The sequence below is a fragment of the Serinus canaria genome, chromosome 2 (assembly GCF_022539315.1).
Source record: "Serinus canaria isolate serCan28SL12 chromosome 2, serCan2020, whole genome shotgun sequence".
Lineage (NCBI taxonomy): Eukaryota > Metazoa > Chordata > Aves > Passeriformes > Fringillidae > Serinus > Serinus canaria.
This window is the reverse complement of record NC_066315.1, coordinates 107,126,265-107,149,986: the sequence shown is the minus strand read 5'-3', so window position 1 is coordinate 107,149,986 and position 23,722 is coordinate 107,126,265. Positions and strand designations below refer to the sequence as shown.

Genomic DNA, 23,722 nt, shown 5'->3' with positions numbered 1-23,722 from the left:
CTGTGCACAGTCTATTATCTCTGGCTGATATTATGAAGCTGTTACTAAGAAGTGAAGTGTATTTTGGGATATCCCCATGCACACGTACTGCTGACCAAGGTCTGCATTACAGCCTACCCAGAACTTAGGCAGCAGTTAGTAATTAAATCTTAATGGTTATCTGCTGAGATAAAAACACTTGGGACAGAAGAAACTCAAGTTTAAAAGGCTCACCACTCCATAGAAAGAGAGTTTGGAGCCAGGAAGGGTTACCACAGGCAAAATAAAGATATGGAACACAGAAAAAAAAAAAAAAAGAAAAGGGAAAAAAATAAAAGAAAAGAAGCAGAGAGATAGTGAAGGAAGAAAGAAGATCCCTGTGGACAAGCCAAACAGGAGTTTCATCCTGAAGTGCATACAGGTGCAGGTGCCAGTGAAAGAAAAGGAATGGAAGCATCTTTCAGGAGCTGCCAATAAAGGCAGAACCATAAACTGTAGAAGCAGCTTAGGTTGTCACAGAATGAAAAGAAACTCACACTGGGAATATAAAGAGGAGTTGTTATTTTAGGCAGGTTTGAAGATTTTCTTGCTCTATTTAGCAGAGAATAAAGATAATTTGTTTACAGCACCACATGCACCTGAGAAATGGGTTGCAGCTCAGCATGTTCATGCTAGATAAAAATTGGGAAAGGGTAATCTGAAGTAAGGACAAATCTCAAGGACTAAAGTTAATCCTAAAACTATACAGATTTTGTTCAGATTTCAAGGCTTAAGGCACACATATTCTAGTGTCTGGTCAACGTCTAGCCAGGCAGCTTAGCCAGATCTAAGACACAGGGGTTATTTATATATGCAAATGCCTTAAACAACTGAGCTTGCACCTTGCCTTGGTACAGCATCCAGTGTAACAGAACTGTCCCCAGACCATGCTTCTCTGTGTACCCAAGTCTGTCCAGAAAACAGGGGAATCTCTGTAGACCACAATCCATTTCTCTTCTTTTGCAGCATTTTCTCCTCAAGTAATCTGGCTTTTGATGGTAAATTTGCTGATCATCTTTTAAATGCAAAAAGCATCAAATGCAATTCAAAAGCTTTTTTTGCTTTGTTTTGTTACATCTGCAGCATTATTCCAACTGGAGGGGACCTGCTGTCAGCTCAGGTGCTCAGACTCAACTGTCTGTGAGAAGAGGTCCTGGAAAGCTCACAGCTCCAGGAACAACAGTGAATCACAGAACAAGAGAATAGCTGGAGTTGGAAGGGACCTCTGGAGTTCACCTGGTCCAATCACCTGCCAAGGCAGGGTCACCTAGAGGAGGTTACACAGGAATGCACCCCGGTGGGTTTGGAATGTCTCCACCAAGGGACACTCCAAAAATGGGAGGGAAGGTGCTATTTATAAGCACCTCACTCATCTACCATGCCAGTCTAAGACTGGAAAGGGATATGGAGGAAATTTTTTTCCCACAAGGATGGATATAGTTACCTTTGTGAAATGGAATAATTGTCACTTCAGATTTTTTACTTTACAGACAAATCTGGTTGAAATTACCAGCAGGTTTGAAAGTTTGAGAGAACACTAATACACATTGCAGCCATGTAACCTGTTCTGCCTTAGAAATCTGGATACAAATATCTTGAAATTACCTTCTCAAGGACATACATAGAATCCTAATTAGTATTCTTTTTTCAGTTAAACCTGTATCAAAATAATCTGTTATATGGTAAAGATTGCTAGTTTATTCCTCTCTCTAGTTTCTATTTCACTTATCCTTCTCTGTTCAAGGAAATCTCAGTCCACTTACGGTAGAAGTTGAAAAACACCAGGTGTTTCACTATCTTTGCTCAAACTTGCTTAAGGAAAAAATAGTTCATGCCATATCCCAGACTAATCCTTCTCAGGAAAACTATCTGTTTGGTGATTTTCAGGGATGCTGAAAGAAAAAAAAAACTTAATACTTAAAAAAAATACTTTGAGCAAGTTGGTTTTTCACTTTAAATCCCATTACTTCCTTCAGAAAGCAGCTCTTAAAATCAAAAGGAAAATCAGCTTCTAAAATCAAATTGAAGACAGACCCTGCTTCTGAACCTGTCAGCTTGCAATATCTCAGAACTGAAAATCCTTGCAGAGCTTCAGAGTCATCATATCATTCCAGCTCGATTCCCTCCGGAAGCAAGGCTTGAACAGTTTCACTGTGTACAAGTGTGTATGTACACATTTGAATCCTGTGGCTCACCTCAACTGTGAAGAAAGGTGGAAAGCACAAAGATAATTTTCTACAAGTTTCTCATAAACTGGCAGCAGAGAGAAACACTCTGTGTGCTCTGGCAGATCCAAGACACCACTTCCAACACGAAAGCTCACTTTATCAGACTTCCAGAATCCACACTGCAGGACCACTGCAGCAGAGATCCCAATCAGAGCTCCTGAATAATCAGAAGATACAAAATCATTAGCAAGAAGTCCAGCACTCTCAGAATAACTTGTTAAAAGTCAAATATCTCCATAAATATACAAACAGTTTGAGCATCCTCTTCTTCCTTTCCCACTGCAGATTGGAGTACTGCCAAAAAAAAAAAAAAAAAAAAAAAAAAGATGAAGACCAAAAAACCTCCAATATAAGGACTTCAAGTAAGTTCCACATTTGTGCTTTTGTGATTTGAAACAATGTGGTGCTCCTAAATGTAAATAAACATATTTTTAGCACTATGTTTTATTTCCTTCCTCTCAGATGTGATGTAATAGTAAATGGTCAGAGCCTATAAAGCACGTGCAAACTTTGGAGCCACAGGGAAGAGCATGGGGCTACTGGAAACTGCTGGTCAAATTACTTTGTTTAGAAAAATACATCCCAGACAGATGCATGACTCATATCCACTGCCATCTGTCAGACGGAAATAAGCCATCTTTGCCTCATTAAGGTAGAAATGATCCTCTTTTGTAGTCAAAGATGACCTACTGACCTGGACCCCAACAGCTCAGATCAAGCAGGTTGGGACACTTGATGGTATTAGGATCATTTCCTTGCCATTATAAAAAATTATAATTTAACCAAATTCCCACTGTCTCCTTCTGAAATAATTCCTCCAGGTCACAGCATTAGGATTCATAACCCTCCCTTCTGTCCTTGGTTGAAGGCAACTAAATGGCATAAACTGTAGCAGAGCATTCCTAATTACAATAAATCCTCATCTCTCCTGGAGCCTGGTGAAAATCCCCTGGATATGGGAGTGATATGGGATTCACAACATCTGTGTGGCCTAAAGACCAACTCTGTGGGTATTTCCAAGGTGTCAGCATCCAGACAGCAGGTAAAACTCTCAGGGCCCATGAGGAACAAAGCCAGAGGAGCACCTGCTTTGCAGCTCTCAGCCAAACTAGGGACTTCCAGGTGCTCCCTGCAGCCACGGAGCCACAGCAGTGCTCCTGAAGGGGTCCGGCCAAACCTGTGCCCCCTGTGAGAACCACTGACCATGGGGAGGTCATGGGCTGACAGCACAGAGATGGCTTTGGCATCCAAGAATTCAAATTCAGATTCCAATAAAGACATATTGTGCTTGCAGTCTGTGTGGGTGTGGGCTAATTTTGTGCTAATTTAATTTTTTATTTTAAAAAAATTAATTTGTGTGTGTCCACAAACTACAAAGGGTTGTATTTCTTGACCTTCCTCAGTCCCAGCACCATGTCATCATTTTGTGGGAAAAAAAAAAAAAAGTAACACAAGAAGAGTGCTGTTGAATGCACATATCCAGAAAAAGTGCTAACAGCGACTGTAAGCTTGTTGAACTACAAAACAGTCAAATATATGGAGAAGGATGAAATTAAGGTTTCTGTTCCAGAATTTCCAGTTGTTTTACAATCTACTTTCCATTTGTGGACTCCAGTTTAGAGCACAGACTGCAGGCTGAAATACTAGAAAACACAATGTCTGAGCTGAGACTGTCTTGAAATTATGAACTTTTCTATCATCACAGGTACAACATCCAGTTTCCATAACATCAAATGGCTTCAGAAAAGGGAATATACATTCTCTTGTTGCAAATTCTGCCAAGATATACCTCCCCCTGTAGATTGATTTCATAGCTATGGCCATACTACAAAGAAGATTTGCCCTGTCTAATTTGCAGATAAAACAATAAATAAAAGGTATCTAATCTTTACAATTTATGACAATTTAAAGGCTGAAATGTGAATCTTCCCTCTTTTCTCTAAGACTGGTGAATTATGAGACCAAAACTTTTCTCTCATTCCCCACCCTCACCAACCATCTCAGGAAAAAAAAAAGGTTTATACCTGCATTTTACAAAATACCTGAGCTGTGCTGGAGTGTGTCTGACTTGATGCAAACAAGCAAGCACAGCGTGATTCCTGCTTCCTAGCAGTGTACAGCCTAATTAGATGGAAACCCAAAAGTTCTTGTCAACCCCTGCACCAGGGGAACTTCTTTCTAACTCTTCACAAAGCAACAGCATTCCTGTGATGCCTTAAGTTTTAGTTTTCATATTTTTCCAGTTCTGTACTGCCTTAGTATGTAACTCTGAACTTCATATAAAGTATTAGCAAGTTCTCTTCACAGTTTAGCTAGACAGAGAAATCCTTTTCCAGCCTGAGAACCAAGGACACTGTTGCAGCTTCAGGCCCAAAAGTACAAACAGTGAATTGAAGAGAGCAAACTGGGAGGATGGGACTTCATGACCTGAAGCTGTAATTGGACAATTAATCCCAATATGTAAATAGACCAAAATTTATACAAGTGTGAAAACTCATGACCAGGAGTCCATCTTGGGTCCATCTTGGGTGGAGCCTCTGCCAGGCTCTTGTGCTGCCCAAGATGTATCCTTTGAAGGCCTTTTAAGAAATACCTACTTAATTCCTTTAACACTGTCTAGCCTCTGTTCCAGGGAGCCTCTCAGGCATCACCTGCACATCAGAAATGCAATTAATTAGGATCTCCATAAGTATGAGAAGAATAGCCAAAAGGTCAGAAATGGTCAGAAATGACCAGAAAGCCAGTATTGCATGCAAAGATATTGAATACAGCAGGAGCCGCAATGTGGTTGAAGGTTTTGGGATTTTCACCTTGCTTAGGCTGGAATTTGGAAAAAAAATGGGATGTGAATATCCCTGAAAAGCTTGGGTGTTTTTCAAATAGAAAGCCCTACAAAAATGTTTGAAGAATTGCCAGGGACAGTTTCACTTTTCATTTACTGTCCATCAGAGCTTTCCCATTATTTTCTGTCAGGTGAAGAGAAGGGATAGATGAATAAAGAAGCATTGTGGAGAGCACATTTGTTTGTTTTGTTTTACAAAGTTGTAATCTTGTTGTTAGAATTAGCATAATTTTAATTAGGCAGAGGCAGAAGTCAGAAGCTGGCTTCCTGCTGTGCCTGTGTGCTTGCAGGGACATGCTATACCTGCTAACCACGGGAGATTTGCACGTGTGTGTGTTTAGAAATGATCTGCAACATTTTTGAAGCCTTCTTTCTCAAGTCTGACATCCCTGCATTGATATCCAAAACAGAGGCTGAGTTAGCCTGAGCCTGGCAGGACATGTCAGTGAGATGGATGAAAGCTATCTTGCCTTAGATGAAAAATCCATGACTGATACCAAGAGGAGACTTTTTTATGAACTCCTATACTGATTGCTGATACCAATACTAATACTCTTTTTTCACTAATATTTTCCACATTAGAAAAGCTCTCATTTTCTTCATCTTGTAGTTTTTTTGGGTTCATTGCTCCAGTACGGAGCTTTTTTCTTCCATGCAAGCATAAATTGTTGCTGGCTGACTGCAGTCACATCTTCAAAGCTCGCCTCTGCAAATGTGCAAAGAGTTAACTGCTCTGAATACCTGATGTTCACAGGGGTTTAGGTCTAAACAGGTTTTCAAGCCTTTTAGGCACAAACATTTGAAAAATTTGTTCCTAAGAATGTCCTTCTAGTTGAATAATTTTAATCATAGAGTTTGGAGTAGGTTTGGGGGTTTTTTTCTTCTTTTTTTTTTTTTTTCCTTTTTCTTTTGTTTTTTCTTTTTTTTTCTTATTTTCAATTTTTTTTTTTTTTTTTTTTTTTTTATTGCATAAACACTTGTGCCTGTGTGTGTGAAATGCTACTGCTGTAGAAAATGTGACATACAGTCTAGTGCAACTTATCAAATCCAGGCTGTCTGGCAGTCAATTTCCTGCACATCATGTTTGTCTCATGAGCTGTGACTACGGCCCATATAGTTTTGATTTCTAGATCTCGTGACTGACCACATCCAGCTGCTGTTTACAGAACTGTCATATTTAGGCAGAGGGTGTTAAAGCAAACCTTCTTACGCTACAGAGATTAGCTTGCAAGAGTTTAATTAGGGAAATAAAACAGGAGCAGACAAAAAAATGTCTAGGTACTGCAAAAGCTCTGTGTTAAAAAAAGCAATAAGTGCATATACAATACATCCACACACTCATACATAGACAGGTGGGGACAATTATATACTTAGGTGTATATATAGAAGCATACTTCTATGATCATTGAAAAAATAACTTTAATACCTATGAATTGTATTCAGTAAATAGCATTCATATTCAGGTTACAACCTGTCAATTAAGAAAGTTGTTCCAATATATTTTTCTGTCAAAGACATATAAATCTCACTTGCAAACAAATCCCTCTTTTATTTAAGAAAATATTTAAGAGCTGCTTCTTTTACTGAACTCTTTTTCTGCCAACCCTTTTATAAGAGAAGGGTACAGTAAGTATCCTAAACTAAGAATTATAGATGATGACATTCTCTTTCATTACCTGGAATAATAAGCAATTTTCATTCCTTGGAAACAAGCAGACTCTACAGCAAGCCTTCAACATATAAAAAGATGCATAATAGATGCTAGGATCATATAATGTTTCTCTTAATTTCCCTTTTTTTTATGGATGGCAAAGTTACACTATGGATTGAAGATTATTTGGAACAGAAAATAAGATATCTTGTTAGTGAGATCTTTAATTTGATTTTAGAAATACTATTATGCTTTCAAAAAGTGATACTGTCTTCCATGTACTGTCAGAACAGGTATTGAAATTTGCAATTCTGGAGGTGTGCATTTGTTCCTATTTAACTGATTATAAAAGCATCTATGAGTCGAAGCCCTCACCTGAAATTAAACAGGGTCTTTAACAAGGAAATTTTACAGAACAAAGAAATATTTTTAAAAATTTGAAAAATATCCACGATAAAATTGATAATAAACATCAGTAAGAATTAAATAGAAAATAATTCACTGGAAAAGGATAGATGGATGCAGCTAGTGTTTGTTATTTTTATAAGTCTCTTACCCCCTGTGCAAATTGACCTTAAATAGTAGCTTGGTTAGAGCCAAACTGACAGTCTAAGAACATCAAGATGACAACTCATACACTGTTACTGCTTTTAGAATAAGACAATAACTAATTTTAAGGGGGTACATGTTATACAGACTCTGGTTTTTCTCCCAGAGCTAGCCCATTTCTGATGCAAGCCCAAATTCAGGAAAGGACTTACAATTCATTTAAAATAGGTGAACAGGGTCCTTTGAAGGACATATTTAGTTTCTTTAAAGGAAGGGGAAGGCTAAAGGACTAGGAATGGATTTACCAGAATAATAAAAATGTCACATCAGTGCTTTCCTCCACCCTCACACCAACCCCGGATAAACACTTTAGTGCCATCTGAAACTGTATGCAGGACTCCAGCTGTGCCATTCCTCATCTCCATGCATAATGGTGGCCCCTCAGTGCTTCTCTGATGTGAGACATTTGTTCTTTTGTCCTCTGTAGCAAAATTGCAGGATGTGCTTCCTCCTCCCAGCTCTGCAGCCACAAGTTGACATGTAGAAGAACAGAGGCATCGGGTAAATTTCAAGACACATTGCCACCAACAAGAAGAGGCACCATTCAAGACCTTTTCTTCATTTCAGAGAACATGTGCTTAAATGACATTTGCCCATTACCTAAATACCCCAGCAACAGGTGAAGAAATCCTGTCCCCTTGCTCCCAAACATGGATGTCCACATTACATGAAGCCTGTCATATAAGTTTAGATATAATTTGCAGACACAAATAATAAAAAAAGGTAACAAAGGAAAGAGAAGCCACTCAAGAACCAAAGAATAGAAGGCATGTTTCATTCGGAAACAGGTGTCAAATCAGATAGTGAAGGAGAAAGAATGGCTTCAGGAACAGGATCAGGAGAGATGAAAACTCTGGTCAAAAAACCAACAAATACTATAAAAGCTATCAGATAAACTGTTTTTAGTGGTAACAAAGATAAAATGAGTTCTTTATGATGCATTTCACATCCATTTTATGTTTGTTGCACTTAAAAATCCATCCCTCTTCTCAATCATATCTCTTTTGAAACACAATTTGCTCAGCAACTGTTTCCTACTTTTTTCCCAAATTGATGTAAGTCTAAAATTCATCAGAATACAAAAGCTATACAGACTTTAGTATGTAACATGTTCTATTAAAATTCAATGATTTTTTGGCTTTGACAATTCACTGGGTATTTATTACTGTTTGAAGCAGCTAAAGGTCTATTCTCAAGAAAGGATGTTCCTTTGTTGTTGTCAAATGGTAAAAGACACTAATAATGGAACATTAAACAAAAAATTGATAACAATGAAAATACATATACCTGTTTTATCCAAACTCAAATGCTGCTTGTCACTTAACAGGAAAACAAATTGCAATACTCACAAAATATTTTCTTTACTGGTTTGATGAAGAACTTTCTTTTCAGAGGCAGATGACTGGGATATACATTTACTCTAGTGAGCCTAATGTAAAATGCCTAGATTCTTTAGAGAACCTTTAAACAATTAAAAAGATTGTGGGTTTTTTTTTTGAATTTGAAAAATTAGAAGACATTTTAGAGTCTGTAGCATAGTAGCTGCAAAGTAGGACTATGCCACATGTAGGAGATAGACTGAAGCTCAAAACAGGAAATCTTGTGCTTGAAGCATTGGCATTTACTTGCACAGCAGTGGCTTACACAGCATTCTGCTCTCAACACCACATCCTTAGCTTGTGTAAAATATTTGGAGGATTTGATAGCCTAGAGCTCTGACTGATTTTATTCTTCACACCTGCAGGGCTGTGATCACAGAGACGTAGTGGGATGGCTCCTATGGCTAGAGCATTGTGAGGGAAGGACGTTTTAGGAAGGATAAGCAGGGGAAATGATGAAGGAATGTCACCCTCTACATCAATGGTCAGCTGGAGAGCACAGACCTCTGCCTTGGGATGGATGGGAAGACAACAGACAACCTGTGGGTCAGGATCAAAAGGAGGGCAGGGGCAGGTGACTTTATAGTGGGCATCAAGTATAGCCTGCCAACCAGGAGAACTGAGTGCCTGAGGTGCTCTCTAGACAGATAAGAGCAGCCTCATGTTTATAGACCATGGTCCTAAGGGAGAGCTTCTGCTGGAGGGTCAATACAGCAGGTCATTAAGGAGGTTCTTGGAGCACAAAGATGGTAACTTCCTTCTCCAAGTGGCAGAGGAACCAAAGAGGAAAGGTGCTGTGCTGGACCTTGTTCTCACCAACAAGGAGAAGGACTGGTGGGGAAGGTGAAGCTCAAGGACAGCCTTGGTTGCAGCGACCATGAATTGGTGGCATTTGAGACCCTTACAGCTGTGAGGAGGGCTCACAGCAAGCTCCCTATCCTGGACTTCAGGAAAGCAGACTTTCAGGGATTTGCTTGGTAAAATACCAGGGAATAAACCCCTGGAGGAAAGAGAGGCCCCAGAAAGGTGGTTAATACCCCAGAATCCTCATCAAAACTCAGGAGCAATGTATCCAAACAAAGAGGAAGTCAGGCAAAAATCACAAGAAGGCCTCTGTGGATGAACAAAGAGCTCCTGGACAAACTCAAACACAAAAAAAAAAAAAAAAAAGTTTAGACAGGTGGGAAGCCAGAACAAGTAGCCTAAGAGGAACACAATGAAATTGTCTTAGTGACCAGAGATCATGTTAGGAAAGCTAAAGTCATGATAGAATTAAATCTGACCAGGAATGTCACAGGCAACAATAAAAGCTTCTACAGATATGCCAGTGATAAAAGAAAAATTAGAAAAAATGCTGCTTGTCTCCAGAAGGAAATGGGAGACCTGGTTACCTGGAATATGCAGAAGTCTGAGTTACTCAGTGATTTTTTTTTTGCTCAGTCTTCACTGGCAAGTGCTCCAGCTACACTGCCCAGGTTGAGAAGACAAAGGCAGGGACTGAGAGGATGAAGAACTTTCTGGTGTAGTAGAAGATCAGGCTCAAAAATATCTAAGGAACCTGAAAGTGCACAGTGTGACCAGCAGGTCAAGGGAGACAACTCTGTCCTTGTACCCTGCTCTAGTGAGACCCCACCTGTAGTTCTGTGTCCAGCTCTGAGTCCCCAACAAAAGAAGCATGTGGACCTATTGGAACAAGGCCAGAGGAGGGCCATCAATATGGTCAGAGAACTAGAACACCTCTCCTGTGAACACAGGCTGAGAGTGCTGGGGCTATTCAGCCTGGAATAGAGAAGATTACCGTGAGACCTTACAGAGAAATTGTGAATGTTCCATTCCTGGAAGGGCTCAAGGCCAGGTTGGATGGGACTCTGAGCAACCTGATCTTGTGGGAAGTGTCCCTGCCTACAGCAAGGAGGCTGGAACTAGCTGATCTGTAAGATCCTTTCCAACTCAAACCATTCTATGATTTTATGATTCTATGGGAAGTGACTGGTTTTACAAGTCATTCCAAATCTTTCAGCTGCTGCAGCAGTTAAGATCTGTTCATTATTCACCAGGTAGGGCAAAGTCTTCACATCTATACTAACATCTGAAGGGAAAAGGTATCAAACTGCATGACTGAAAGCACTACAAATCATTTATGCACACTGTTTGGAAACAATTCTCAGGCCTGAAAAGTGCCTTTCGAATAAATACAGACCAAGGAAATGTAATCATCAAAAACGACTTAGACATCACACTCTTCAAAAGGAACAAATTATCATCATGACATGTAATAGCTCTTGAACAACATTCACATCCCTGTCAGGGGTTTTAAAAGATTGACAAAATGGAATGTGGATATTAAATTTATTTTTTTTTCCGAAAAAAAAAATATAGATGCATGATAACAGTTTCCTGGCAAGCTGAACTTCACAGTTTTTGTCATTTTTTTACGGGCTGTCCTGATTTATAGGAAGTGTGCAAGCATGCAAGCTACAATGCAAGTGGAACTGCTGCCTCTGGCCAGGCACAACTGACCCAATTCTTTACATGCGGAGGTTAAAAGCGAAGGCTCTGGAAAAGATGATGTTGATCCCCACATCCGGGTTCTGAAAGTTTCACAGCACTCTCAAGTTATGACTCCTAGAAGCCAAAGCTTCCCTGGGACAAATCTTTCCCTTCAGTATGTGTTAAAACAAGAATGAGACCATTTCTGAAGGCTGCTTCTTTCACTCCGTATCCTGGGGCTGAAGGATGCCGGAGGTCTCCCTGGGTTTGCCCAGGGAGACCTCCAGCAAGCAACCTCGGAAGAGAAAGAATTATGGCAAATTCTCTCCTCCCTCTGGGAGACCACCCACACAAGGTTGCCCCACTGATCCGAGGTTGAAAGGCTATGGTTCCCTCTTCTGCCACAGAAGAAGTGTGTCCCAAAAGTCACACCAGCAGTCCCAGAGCTGGCTGGTTCCTCCTCCGCAGCTTCAGGCAGCGTGGGAGACAGGCCACCAACTGCCATGGCCTTGCTCCTCCCTCAGGCAAATTCGTGCTTCTCTTCTCTGTTTGTTTGTTGGCTTTTTTCCCAGTACCAGGGGCAGGTCTAGGTTGTCAGCAACTTATCACAAGACAAATATCGGGCTTCACTTCTCCTACTCCCATCCTGTCTGCTTCTGCTACTCTGCCCTGGTTCCCAGTGAGAAGGGGAAGGCATGGAGAAAAAAGAGTGTCTTTTACATGTTCAGTGCTCTGACCTTTGCTACAAGCTGGTTTTTTGCTTGAATAATATGGATAAGCTATCAGCACAGCGTTTCTCTCCACAGTGGTGGCCAATGCCTCAGACCCATAGACATCCCCCTCCCACCTCAAACTGAAATCTGCATGCAGCATACTGAAGGTCACAATAATAACAATGGCTGTATTCCTCAGAGTCAGTTTTCAAAGCACAGAGAATGAATGAAATCCCCATCTGTTGCTTTATATCCTGCTGCTTTAATCCCCTGAATCACTAGCAGTGAGAAAGGAAGTGATGGACATGTGAGAGAGCCATCCCAACTCCTTTCTGCCACACTGCCACGGCTGCAGGAAGAAAAGCCACTCAAGCTGAAAAAGAGGGTGGTGGTTACAGAGAAGTCCCTGTGAGGAGTTCTCATCTCTGGAAAGGACTCACTGGTCTGAAATAGCCTGGGACTGTTGATCTCCAGGGCGTGCTGCAAGAAGCATTCCTCCGCTCATACCAGTGATGACCGCGACATCTTCAGAAAAAGAGTTTGTGCCAGCTCTGTAACAAGTGAGGGGAGAATCTGGTCGCCTGCTGTAAGTGCTGACAGCAAATTGCCAGGTTTTCTTACTTTGTCCTTATATGTTGTACTGATAGAACTTTTGTGTACATCCCAAAAAGGTGACATATATGTGCAGACAAGCGGTGGCTGTTGTGCCTCGGTTTCCCCCTGCCACCCTCCTGTGATGCCACTTACTTTTCATTTGTTATTTACTGGAATTGTGCAATAGGCTCATGTTTCCCTTGTGCAGGTATATCCACAGCCTGGATACCACCTGTAGCCATAATACTTTCAGCTCAGCTTTAGCCTTTAGGCACTAGCAGCTTTTCTCTCTTTAGCAGGGCTGGGAACAGGTGTCCTTTGTTCACTCTGCTTTAGTGTGGAACCTGTGCTGTAGGGAGGGAGATGAAGGAAGGGGATGGAGGGGTGATTTAGAAGTGAAGTTGTTAAAAGGGAGACTGGTGTCTCCTGTCAGTCTCAGGTGGATTTCCTTTTGTTTAGTCTAACAGAAGAGAATCATATTTCCTGCTCTGCATGCACTAACAAAAATATAAGAAAACAAAACCTCTGAACAAAGGCATTGAGTGTTGTGGGCTTAGTGGGGAAAAAATGAAACAGGAACAAAATAGCCCCCCTCATAATCCCAGCTTCCTTGGATGGCACAAAACATCATAAACAAAGTTTTACAGCTAATACAGTGCTGATATGCAAGGATACACAGTACTGCCCATAAAATTAGTCATGTGTTATTGCACAAAGTGGTGTGTTCCATAAGAGCTGCCTATTTAGCAAGCTTGATCAACAACATTAAATATGAAAATAAGAAGAAAACATTTAACATTGTTGAAAAGTAATTAAAAATATATTTCACCATATGCTTCCCTGCCATTACTTCATTTCAGCAAAACAAATGCCTGGAGCATTTATTATCCCCCATAATTTTTTAAAGAGGCCTAATGTTTCCACTTGGCACAGGAGATACGCAGATAAAATGAATCAGCCCTGAAATGAATTGTATGAAATGCATTTGTCTGAATTCAAAAAGCTTCTCTGTAGTCAAAAAATGCAATAGTATTTCCATTCTCTCAAAATGCATATCTGAAAAATAACTATTTTTTTGCCTGTTTTGCACTGTAATCTTTGACACAAAGGCAAAAATTCCTTTTGCTTTATTAGGGCTCTGCTCCAGTTAGAGTCAGTTTTACAAAAGTTTAGGTTACTAAAACAGCTCCTAAACAGTCTCAGCATTAAAAAAGTAAAATAAAATTTAAAAAAAATAAGAATATAAATAAAGTACAACAATACATCAAAAAGATTTCAAAGTACAACTAAACTCTTGAGACTGAGTTCGTCCACTGTGCAATTATGGTGTTTCCTGCACTGTGATGCCAGGCATAAATTTGACCATAGGGTTTTAAAAGATAGATTATAAGCAATTTTATTTGAATTCATGGTGGACAGAAGAAAAAGATATCTTCTTTCATAAGTGATGATTCAAAGAGCAGTATTTTGCAGGGCTGCATTTTGAGATTTATTTTTGAAAGTGATGTATCTCTGGCCAGTTAAAGGCAGGGAGGGGAGGGCAGATATTATCCTTCAGAAGAATAATGGATTAATAAAACAGCCATTTAAAAAAAGTCCTTGTTTGTGTCAAGTGATAGGAACAACCATAATTAATGAAAATAATTTATAAACGCAGCTGGATAAAGATGTTCCTGCTGTGTAGCTGATGTGGTAGTTTATTCATTACTGGCACTGAAGCACAGGCTGTGTCTCTTTGTCTTTACACCAACTCCTTCTGAGCGTGTGAAACTTGACCCCCCAGCCTGTATACCAAAGCTCTGCCATGCAGGACAATTCACTGGCACTGACCTGGCACATAGCTGTGAGACAAGTGACCTGAGACAGAAATCAAACACAGCCGATTCTTCCTGGGTGACCGGAGGCAAGGAATGCGTTGGAAGTGATGTGAGAAAGCCCCAGGATGCCCTGAAATGGTCTGTAATAGTCCCTCCCTTTCTGGGAGCAATGAGGGGAGACAGAAGCAACTGAGGAGGAAAGAGTATATTACATTAGTCCAAAAGATCTGGCTTTTTCTGTCACTTCATAGAAGGAGGCACAGAGAAAAATGTGGTAGGAATCAGGGAAATGTGGATACAGGCTTTGGGTCTTTTAGTGGACTCAGCAGGAGCAAACTTTGCCACGGTACCACAAAGCCATAGCATGTTTTTCATAGCAAATAACATGTCTTTCCTTCTCCTTTCTTCTATTCCACCCAATAAAGTCTTTCATTTCAAAACCACCACATTCTGTTCTCATTTGGAAAAAAAAAAATGAAATTGCAGCACTGGCTTCAAATGACATCTACAAATGAAAAAGCTGGATTGAAATGTTTCAACTGAAAACCACAATGGGGCTTGGTAGCCTGGAAACCCTGGAAACTCCCAAGTGAATTATTATCCTTCAGTGCTGACCACCATTAAAGAACATGACCAGGAGAAATCTCTAAATATTATCAGATGCACAGTAAAACCGTGATAGCTAACAGAAGAGTGTGCTTAGCAGCAGATGCAATTTTGTTATGGTTCCACATGACAGAAGCTGGCTCTTCAATCCAAGCTCTACAGATGGGTTCGTTCAGCTCTGGAAGTCCCTTTTTAAGCAACACTTTATCAGGCAAGAGTGCAACACTGATGCAGAGAGAAAAGGTGATGGAGCTGGGGAATGTAACAGATTCCCATCTTTATAGAGTGACCAAAGGCCTGTGCTGACCAATGAATCCCATCAATACAGTAATGTATTTCGAGCACAAGGGTCATTTGTCCTTTACAGAAGAAAATAATCTGATTTTCAGTGAGTTTCTTTAGCACTTCCAGCTCATGATTTGATCTACTCTTAAAAGTTTTGATAGCATTACTGAGCGGAAGAGGAGTATGAAAAGAAATCACACTTAAAAACAGAATATGGAGACTTAGTTCCTCAAAAACTAGATTTTACTCTCCACTGAAGCAGGAACAGTTTTTCCAATGGAAGTTACATTTCCACTTCAGGAACATGCTGGTGTCAATGGGTATAGCTATACTGGTAGACCATTGTAGATGTAAACAATCCCTATAAAACAAATTAAGAATTTAAGTACAGATTCTAAGAATTTTACTTAATGTTTGCAAATTGATGTGAGATTTCCAAGTGAAAGGAATTCTTAAATGCTGCTAGATTAACTACTAAAAAAAAGAATATTTGACTAATTCAGTTATTTGAAAAATCTTCCATTATTTTATTATATCTAAAATAATCCACAGTCTTCTAAAGACTCAGCATGCTGGATTTGTAATACAAAGCTGAAAAGCAGAGGAAGGAGAAATGTCAATAATACTTAGCATGGCCACTCCCCAGATTAGCTGCATCTGCCTTGAAAAGGCCTTTCCTACATACAGCCTGGATATATGCAATACTTCCCAGGATATATGTCCCAAGGGCCTCTCAGCTTCCAGGACACTGATATAGCACAAAACAGCATCATAACAATGCTATACCTATTCCCCAATTAGTGTGCATGCTGTATGTATTAATGCAAGATATGTTTTAATTAACTAGTATTTTTAGCTACTCAGAATGACTGAAACTCACTTTTCTCCACCAAGGATGTATATCATGTTAAGTATAAATTAGCTCTATTTTGAATTCAGAAACTGTGCATAAGACTGTTGCTGTCCATAATAAAGAAAAAAAAAAAATCTGCCTGAAAGACAATGAATAAATAATTGTCATCTCCCGACAAACATAAAAGCAGAGGAGGAAACACATATGTGATTTGGAAACAGGATTACTCATAGATTCAGAAGTAATAAATCCAATTACCTTGCTTGATTCATCAATAAATGGGAAAGTAGTATTTGTTTTATTATCAAATTAAGTTATTCTTTGGAAGTAATCCACTTAAAATAATTGTTTCCTAGCATCAAGGAAAAGTAATCAGTAAAAAGGAACATAAAATGTCTTTCTACTGCTTTCTGTAAAAGGCTTTTTCACATTTTTCTGAGCACAAGATAAGTCCATTATAAACAGTGGAAGAGAAATTCAAGGAATCCAGATAAGTAAATGCTGTTTTTATAACATATTTTGCTCTAACTGCATGGCACAGTGATTTAAAAGCAAAAGTTCTCACATCCTAGATTTAGAATAAAATGGTCTTCTGGGAACTCTGCAATTCAGCTACTGTTGAATTTTCTGTCCTCAGTGAAGCAATGTTGGTGAAACCTTTGACTGCCAGGGCTGAAGTATTCCCAAAAGCATCTTCTGCTCACAGGACATTACTCTCTGTGTGCAGAGTACAAAAATATTGGCAACACTGGTTCACCAATATTGGCACAACAAATACAGGTTCACCTATCTCAGGAGTAATGGTTTAAGCACAGACAGAGGGAGGTAGCTTGCTATAGGTTTTTCCATTTGTTTTGGCTAAAATAAACTCCTGAAATGTTTTGACTTATGTGTGTGGAACCGGCAAATGTAATATAAGGAGCAAAACAGAGAGAAAAGTACTTAAAATCTTAACCTTTCTTTTTCTAAATCTCCTTTCTGCAAGGCAGCAATATCCCCTACAGTCTTTGAACTCTCAAACAGTAAGCCATCTAGAACACTGTCTCATGCTCAGAGTTTGGTATGCAAAAGAATAAAACATCCCTCTGCTTATTGAAAAGGAAATCATAAGTCCCACCAATGCAGAAAAGGATTTTATTTGTCATCAAAGAACTGATTCATCTCATGCAGAGTGAGATTCAAAATTTGGATTACAGAGATTATCTGGCAATAGCCAGAAGTTTTTGTATTCACTGTATTCTAGCAAGGCTAAGTTTTTTGTCCATCTGCTAGGGAAGCCTCCACTGTGTTTCTTTGTGAAGAGGTGAATCAGCTTGCATTGCCATGCTAGACACAGCAGCACAGAGTTTAAGACAAAGCTGTGGCTCACTGATGATAAATTAATTTTTAAATGAAAATTTTTCTCACTTTGTACAAGTCACAGTCTGGAGCAGCCTTCTGATAGTGTAAGCTCCAAGCAAATGGACAGTTGCAAACAGTAAATAAAGCTATTGATTTATGGCAATGTCTGTGGAAAGCACCATGGTGTGAGAATCTGTTTCCATGACCCAGACACTCCTTTTTCCCCTGTATCCCATGCTCCTAAATTGCTAGGAGCTGCAGGGCTGTACCAGACCACAGTTCTCCAGGCCACAGCCATTAACCCCTCAGATATGGAGGCTGTTCAGCTTTCCTCTCTTGCATTTATTCAAGCTAGCACCCAGCATAGTATTGGGCAAGCCACCGAATCCTTTGGAGTTATTTCAGCTCAGCAATCTGTTTCTGGGTGTCACTAATATTAATGTGGAAGTTGTATGTTCTTGTCTAGGACTGTATTTTTAGCTGGCAGAGACCCATCTGAAGGCATAGCTGGCTGTCTAGGGTTGGAACAAAATGTCAAACCATCCAACATCTAAAAATATTAATGTAATTGCATGCTGAAAAATGATAACTGAGTAAGTAAATACAAATGGATGTCAGCTTCAAATTGTGAAATATGATATTCTATTTTTTCTTGCAATTGGCATCAATCACTTTAATTTTTTAAGATTCAGTATCCAAATATTTTTTCATACAATGGTGAAATTTTTTGGTTTAACTTTAAATACCTTATGAAATAATGCTTCTGAATACTTAACAACAACAACAAAAAAACCAAACAAGCCAGCATCCTAACACATTGTAATATTTGTTAATATTTACGTATTTTTTAAAATTGTAATTGTATCTAAAAATACTAAGATCAAAATCTCATTAAAAACTCAGGTGCTAGCATGAGCATTGGACTTACCACTATAAACATTATAGGAACATTATAACTGCATATTCTGCTTCTGATATTGTTTAATTCCACAGTTCCTTTTAAGGATACTCATTCTCAAATTATTCCTGTTCTTTGAAATTTTGAGGAACCTGAATTCAGTGGAGAACTGTTTAGATCAGAATAACCAATGATGTATCAGAACAAAAATCTAGGATAGGCAAAGGGAGGGAAAACCAACAGTGATTAAAATAAATGAACAAAGAAAAAAACCTCATAGATATAAATTAAATCAAATACCTTTAGGCTCCTGTGCAGTCTGAAACATATCATTACAGTCTAATTTCAGGGAGAAAAATCAGAGGAGGAATTCTGCAGTGGTTCTAAATAAAGTATACTGTGAGCACAAGGATTAACCACAGTGCACTACATAAAATATTAATCTATTTTTGTCATCTGGATTCTATGATTCCATACTTTTCAGTTCCACTGTAGGAGCATTTGTGACATTTTTTCTCCACTACACATACATGATTTTTCACTGAGAATTCACTTCAATAACAGATCAGAAGCACCTCTGGTGTGTGACCAGGAAGGAGTATTTTCCCTTGTAAAATTCTAAATTCTGAAATCCTTCATTATTTCCTCATGTGAAGTCCATGGCTCTTACTCTTTAAGTTATGCTATGGACAGAGCTCAGTGCTGAGGAGAGTAGCAAAAAGAGACTGAATCTAGAGAGTGAGGACCTAGGTCCCTTAGCATTTGAGGGTCTGGGCTGGATGCATCTCTGCTAAAGAAGCTGGGAGAGCTCTGTAGTCCCAGACCTTGTTATGCTCCTTACCTGCAGGGGAACTCCAAACTGGGGAAGACCCAGACTGCTCTGCAACTTTCCTACTCCTGATTTTCTCAAAAAAGGAAAATATGGTTGTGACTGAGGTGGGAACTTCTGAATGTTTCAGTTTGTGTGCAGAGGGGGAAATCAAAGGACCAGAACCCAAAGGAAGAGCCTCTGTGACAGGGCGGACATTGAACCAAATAATTAGAATTACTTTGGGCAGAAAAATCTAGCCCTTTCCCACCTTATTTTCAAAATCTGAAATCCTCTAGAAAGGGATTATTAACCTAAAAAGGTTAATAATGTATTTACTAATATTTCATTATTTGGACTTCTGCTAAGACACTCTTATTTCAAATACATAGCCCAATCCCAACTGAGTGTGTGAACTTAGGGCTTCTCATCTCTAGCTTGTCATTTCACAGAACTGGGCAAACAGAGCAGCAATTAATAAAATATGGGATTTATGTTTGAAAGGAGAGAAATTATCAAGGCAGAGTCAAAATGCACAAACATTTTTGTTAAACAGCAGTTTACAAAAGCCTGGGTCATACGCAGATCAATGAGTTCTCCTGCCAAAGGTAAAGTTCTGGGTGCATTCATCAGTTCAGACTTCATTATTTCTGAAGAATTTTGTGGGGCAGAGAAAAAGCCTGTCACAATTCTGTCTGAAGAAGGCCCCCTACAAGGGTGGAACTCACGCCCAGAAGACATCAGAAACCTTAGAACCTCAGTGCTTTCAGAAACCAGTGTGGAACTTGTCTTTTGCACTCTGTCTTTCCTCAGAAACTCACACAGAGCAATCTCATTTTTCCCACCAGCATGGAGAAAGCAGATAGGCACAGAGATCCCTTTCTGTCTGTGATGAACAGCTGCAGGTCCACAGATGTTGGGTTTCATTTGGTAGAGCTCACCATTGTATCCTCTGTGTTAAAAGGTGCTGAGCTGGGGTTTGATGTGCTGTTGTTAAGTGGCATAGCTCCATTTGCACTTCTTGGAGGTCTGGACCGGTTTCTCTGTCTGGGTTTGTCCTTTTGCTAGCTGAGCTCAGTGAACTTAGGTTCATACAGAGAGCACAGGCTTTGAAGTTATCTGAGGCAGGTGTCAATGTTATCATCAATAGCACTTCTGACACATGACTTCAGCTGGGATTTTAACTGCATTTTTGCCAATACACAATCCTTCAACTTCCTCTAACTTAGCATAATTGCATTACAGGAATTTCAAGGAGCTCTTTGAACCAAGGTACAATTAACATCCTTTCAAAGAACATTCCCACCCAGCATTTACCCTAGGTAAACTTCCTTTCCGAATAAACTGTCTGTTTAAGTGCAAATCAGCTTTTTCACTTGTGGAAACAGTTTCCAGTCTCCTCTCAAATACACTTTCACACCAAAACCAGTCTGCAAGGCTTTGCATGCTCTAAGGTACATTTTTAGCTAGAAAGCAGGTAAAGAAGTCAAAGATTATTAGAAAATAATCTTTGCCTCTAGATCACTCGCCCATGAATTCAAGAAAGAAAAGCTACCGACAATGGATTCCTAAGTAAAAAGATACCAGTGGTCTTTCACTTTTAATCTAATTTTCAAATTGTCCTGAGAAATCCTTACTGCAAGCTTTGGTTGACTGGAAAACAAACAGCAGCCGTAGAAGCAAACCTGAATGAAGCAAAGACAGGATTATCATGTCTTCTGTCCACTGCTGAGCAAGGAGGAGACTTCAGCCTCCAGAGCTGTCATTTTAACACCTCTACATAGCACTAAAATATAAGTTAAGAAAAATCCTAGTGTCTTAATCACTACATGGTGTCAATTTCGGATATCATCTGACATTAGCTAATCATGCACATCCTCTTCCCTTCCCTGAGTCAGGCACTGCTACTGAATGGGAGAAGATAAGAACCCCGTTTTAAAAAGATTTTTAAATGACAATGTTCAATTTCATCATTATTTTTAGAAAAGAAAAACCTTTATAAGCCTTTTAAATAACAATCCACAGCCCTGTGGTAACAGGCTGGCAAATGTAGGTGAGGACACTGTGCTATAAGAAGCTTTGAAATGTCATAACAAATTCTTTCCTTTCCTTTACATCTAATCATGCTGTGCTCAAGCCATGTAATTTCTAGAGGCAGCCCATTCGTGTGCTGTGAACATTTATGAGTTTATACAACATAGAGTATTTATTAGAATTTGGATAGAAACCCAAGAGTTATAATGGTGGAGTTGTATCACATTTTGCTGAACACACACACAGAAGAGCTTGAACTTCTGCCTCTATTTTTTTTTCTCTTGGATTATCAAGGATTAACTTAATGATTTCTTTGGGAAAAAAAATCCTCATAAAAGGACAGAAAGATGGAGAGAAGAGTTTTCATCATATTTTAAAAAAAGAAATCATTGCTAATAGCTAAGCAGATGTGATGAAAATGTAATTTCCACAACTTAGAAGTTCAGGTTGTTTTTTTCCTAAGCCAAATGTTCAGCCTTAAGATGTCTTTGCACTGGAGATCTAATAAGCTTCATCTCTTTTCAGAAATACCTGATGCTGTGATTAAAATACAACCTCCTTCAACAAAGGTCTTTTAGTCAGGAAAACACTACTCAGGGATAACACATAACCACTTCTGGATCCCTCAAAATACCACTTACCTGTCACACATTCATTCCTGGACTGCAAGGGAAGGTGGGTACCATTGGATAATCCATATCCAGAGTTCAGGACCTGGAAAAAGGAATCTTAATGATCATTAACTTCTGAGTTAAGTAGTTTACACTACATATCGTGATATTTCTTATTTGGGTCCAAAGCAATAAAAGTGCTTATAAAGTTCATCCTACATCTGGCAAATACACGGAAGAGGAGATCTAAATCTGTGTTCCGGAACTAATTCTTTCAAAATGGAGTCAAAGGAGGATTTAGTCAAGTGGAGTTAATAAATTCACCCAGCCCTTATGATCACTATGGTCATGCTTTTAGAAAAGATCACAAATCTCAAAGACAGCTGGTCTCAAAAAAAAAAAAAAACGGAAAAAACCCAAATAAAGCGGAACAAGCTTAAGCTCCCAGAAACTTGTTTCTTGCTGTGCTAGTCCAGATTGTGTCTGGGGTGGGAAGATAAAAAGCACTGGATTCACACAGCTCCAAAATTGAAGGAGAGCAGGGGTGAATCAGGCCATTAAATTTGTAATCAGATCTGCTGATTGTCTGTAGTGCTTTTAGTTCTGCTCTGTTTTAAAATAACTGGAGTTTTATTTCAAAAGAGGGCATATACCTCAAACAGGCTAGAAGTCCTGTTAAGCTGCTTGAAAAAGCTAAATTCTCAGATTGTCAGATAATTTCTTAAAAATTTCTATTTAAATTATTCCATTACAAAATCCATGTCAAAACATTCCTGGGAGAGGTTTCAACCAGTGAGCATTTCTTTTCCATTGAGATCAATGTCTTCCAACCTGTTGCAATTGGGAGGGTTTTGGTTAGGTTTCTGTTTGGTTTGTTTGTTTTCCATTTGCACTGACAAATCACACCTGCTGCTGCTTCCTTCCTTCCTTCCCAGGCAAAAAAAAAAAAAAAAACAAAAAAAAAACCAAAACACAAACACACCAAAAAAAACCCCACCTAACCTTTCTCAGAATTTATTTAGCCAAAAGGTTGAAATTTTCCAATGAAATATAATGGATTTCATGCTAAAACAAGTGTGCATTCACTTACCTTTGCTCATGCTTGTTTCCACAGTCATTTCTTTATCAGAAAGGCATTAAAAATATAATTAATATTTTAAATTAATTATACATATACATAGATATGTTTACATATGCAGACACACATGAGTTCAGATATAAGGTTAAAAAGTTTTTCAATTGCAGACATAACATACATTGGCAAAATTGCCCAAATAAGCACCAATAACAAAGTTAGCAAGTCCTTCCTGGGAATTACCTTAAACAACACTGCTTTAATCATTTGGTGGTCAACCTTGGAGTGGAGACAGAGAGCATTATGTATTTCCCCCACAGCTATGGAGTCATTTGTAGTGTACATTATGAGTATATGGAAAGGACATTCTTTAAACAAAGGCAGCAGGAAATAAAGTCATCTTCAATCACTATCGTGAATATTCTGCTTAATTGCTGATGGCTTTTTTCACTGCATTGCATTACCCAGTCTTGCAGCCAGGCATTGCAACAGATCCAAAGCTACAGTGGGCTCTTACCCTTCTCCAGAGGTCCAGAAACAAGAGCAGAACCTGCCAGTTCAGACCAATGACTGCTGCGAGGCGATGACACTGCTGCAGGAGGAAACAGATTTCTCCCTGAGAAGGCACAAGGCAAATACCCTTCCCACTCACTCTCCCGTGATTGAAATGACACATTGCTACATCTTTCTCTTACACATGACTCTTACAATCACAGCTCATTATCCCTGACCTGTCCTTAATGCTGTAGTAAAGGCTGAATAGACTTTTTGACTGCCCTGTTCCCACAGAAAACTTCTGTTTTTCCTGTCAGAAGCCATATAGGGTTTTTTAAGTGTCTACCTTGACAATTCCAAGAGACCTTGGCTGTA

General features: G+C 39.2%; 1 long non-coding RNA gene across 1 annotated transcript; it reads right to left on the bottom strand.

Annotated features, from left to right (window-relative positions):
- Positions 1-21,806: 21,806 nt before the first annotated feature.
- Positions 21,807-23,458, bottom strand: LOC108962105 (uncharacterized). Its single transcript, XR_001990626.2, has 2 exons — positions 23,370-23,458; positions 21,807-21,880 (listed from the first exon to the last, which is right to left on the bottom strand). It is a non-coding gene; the product is annotated as an uncharacterized LOC108962105 (long non-coding RNA).
- Between the last annotated feature and the right edge of the window lie 264 nt (positions 23,459-23,722).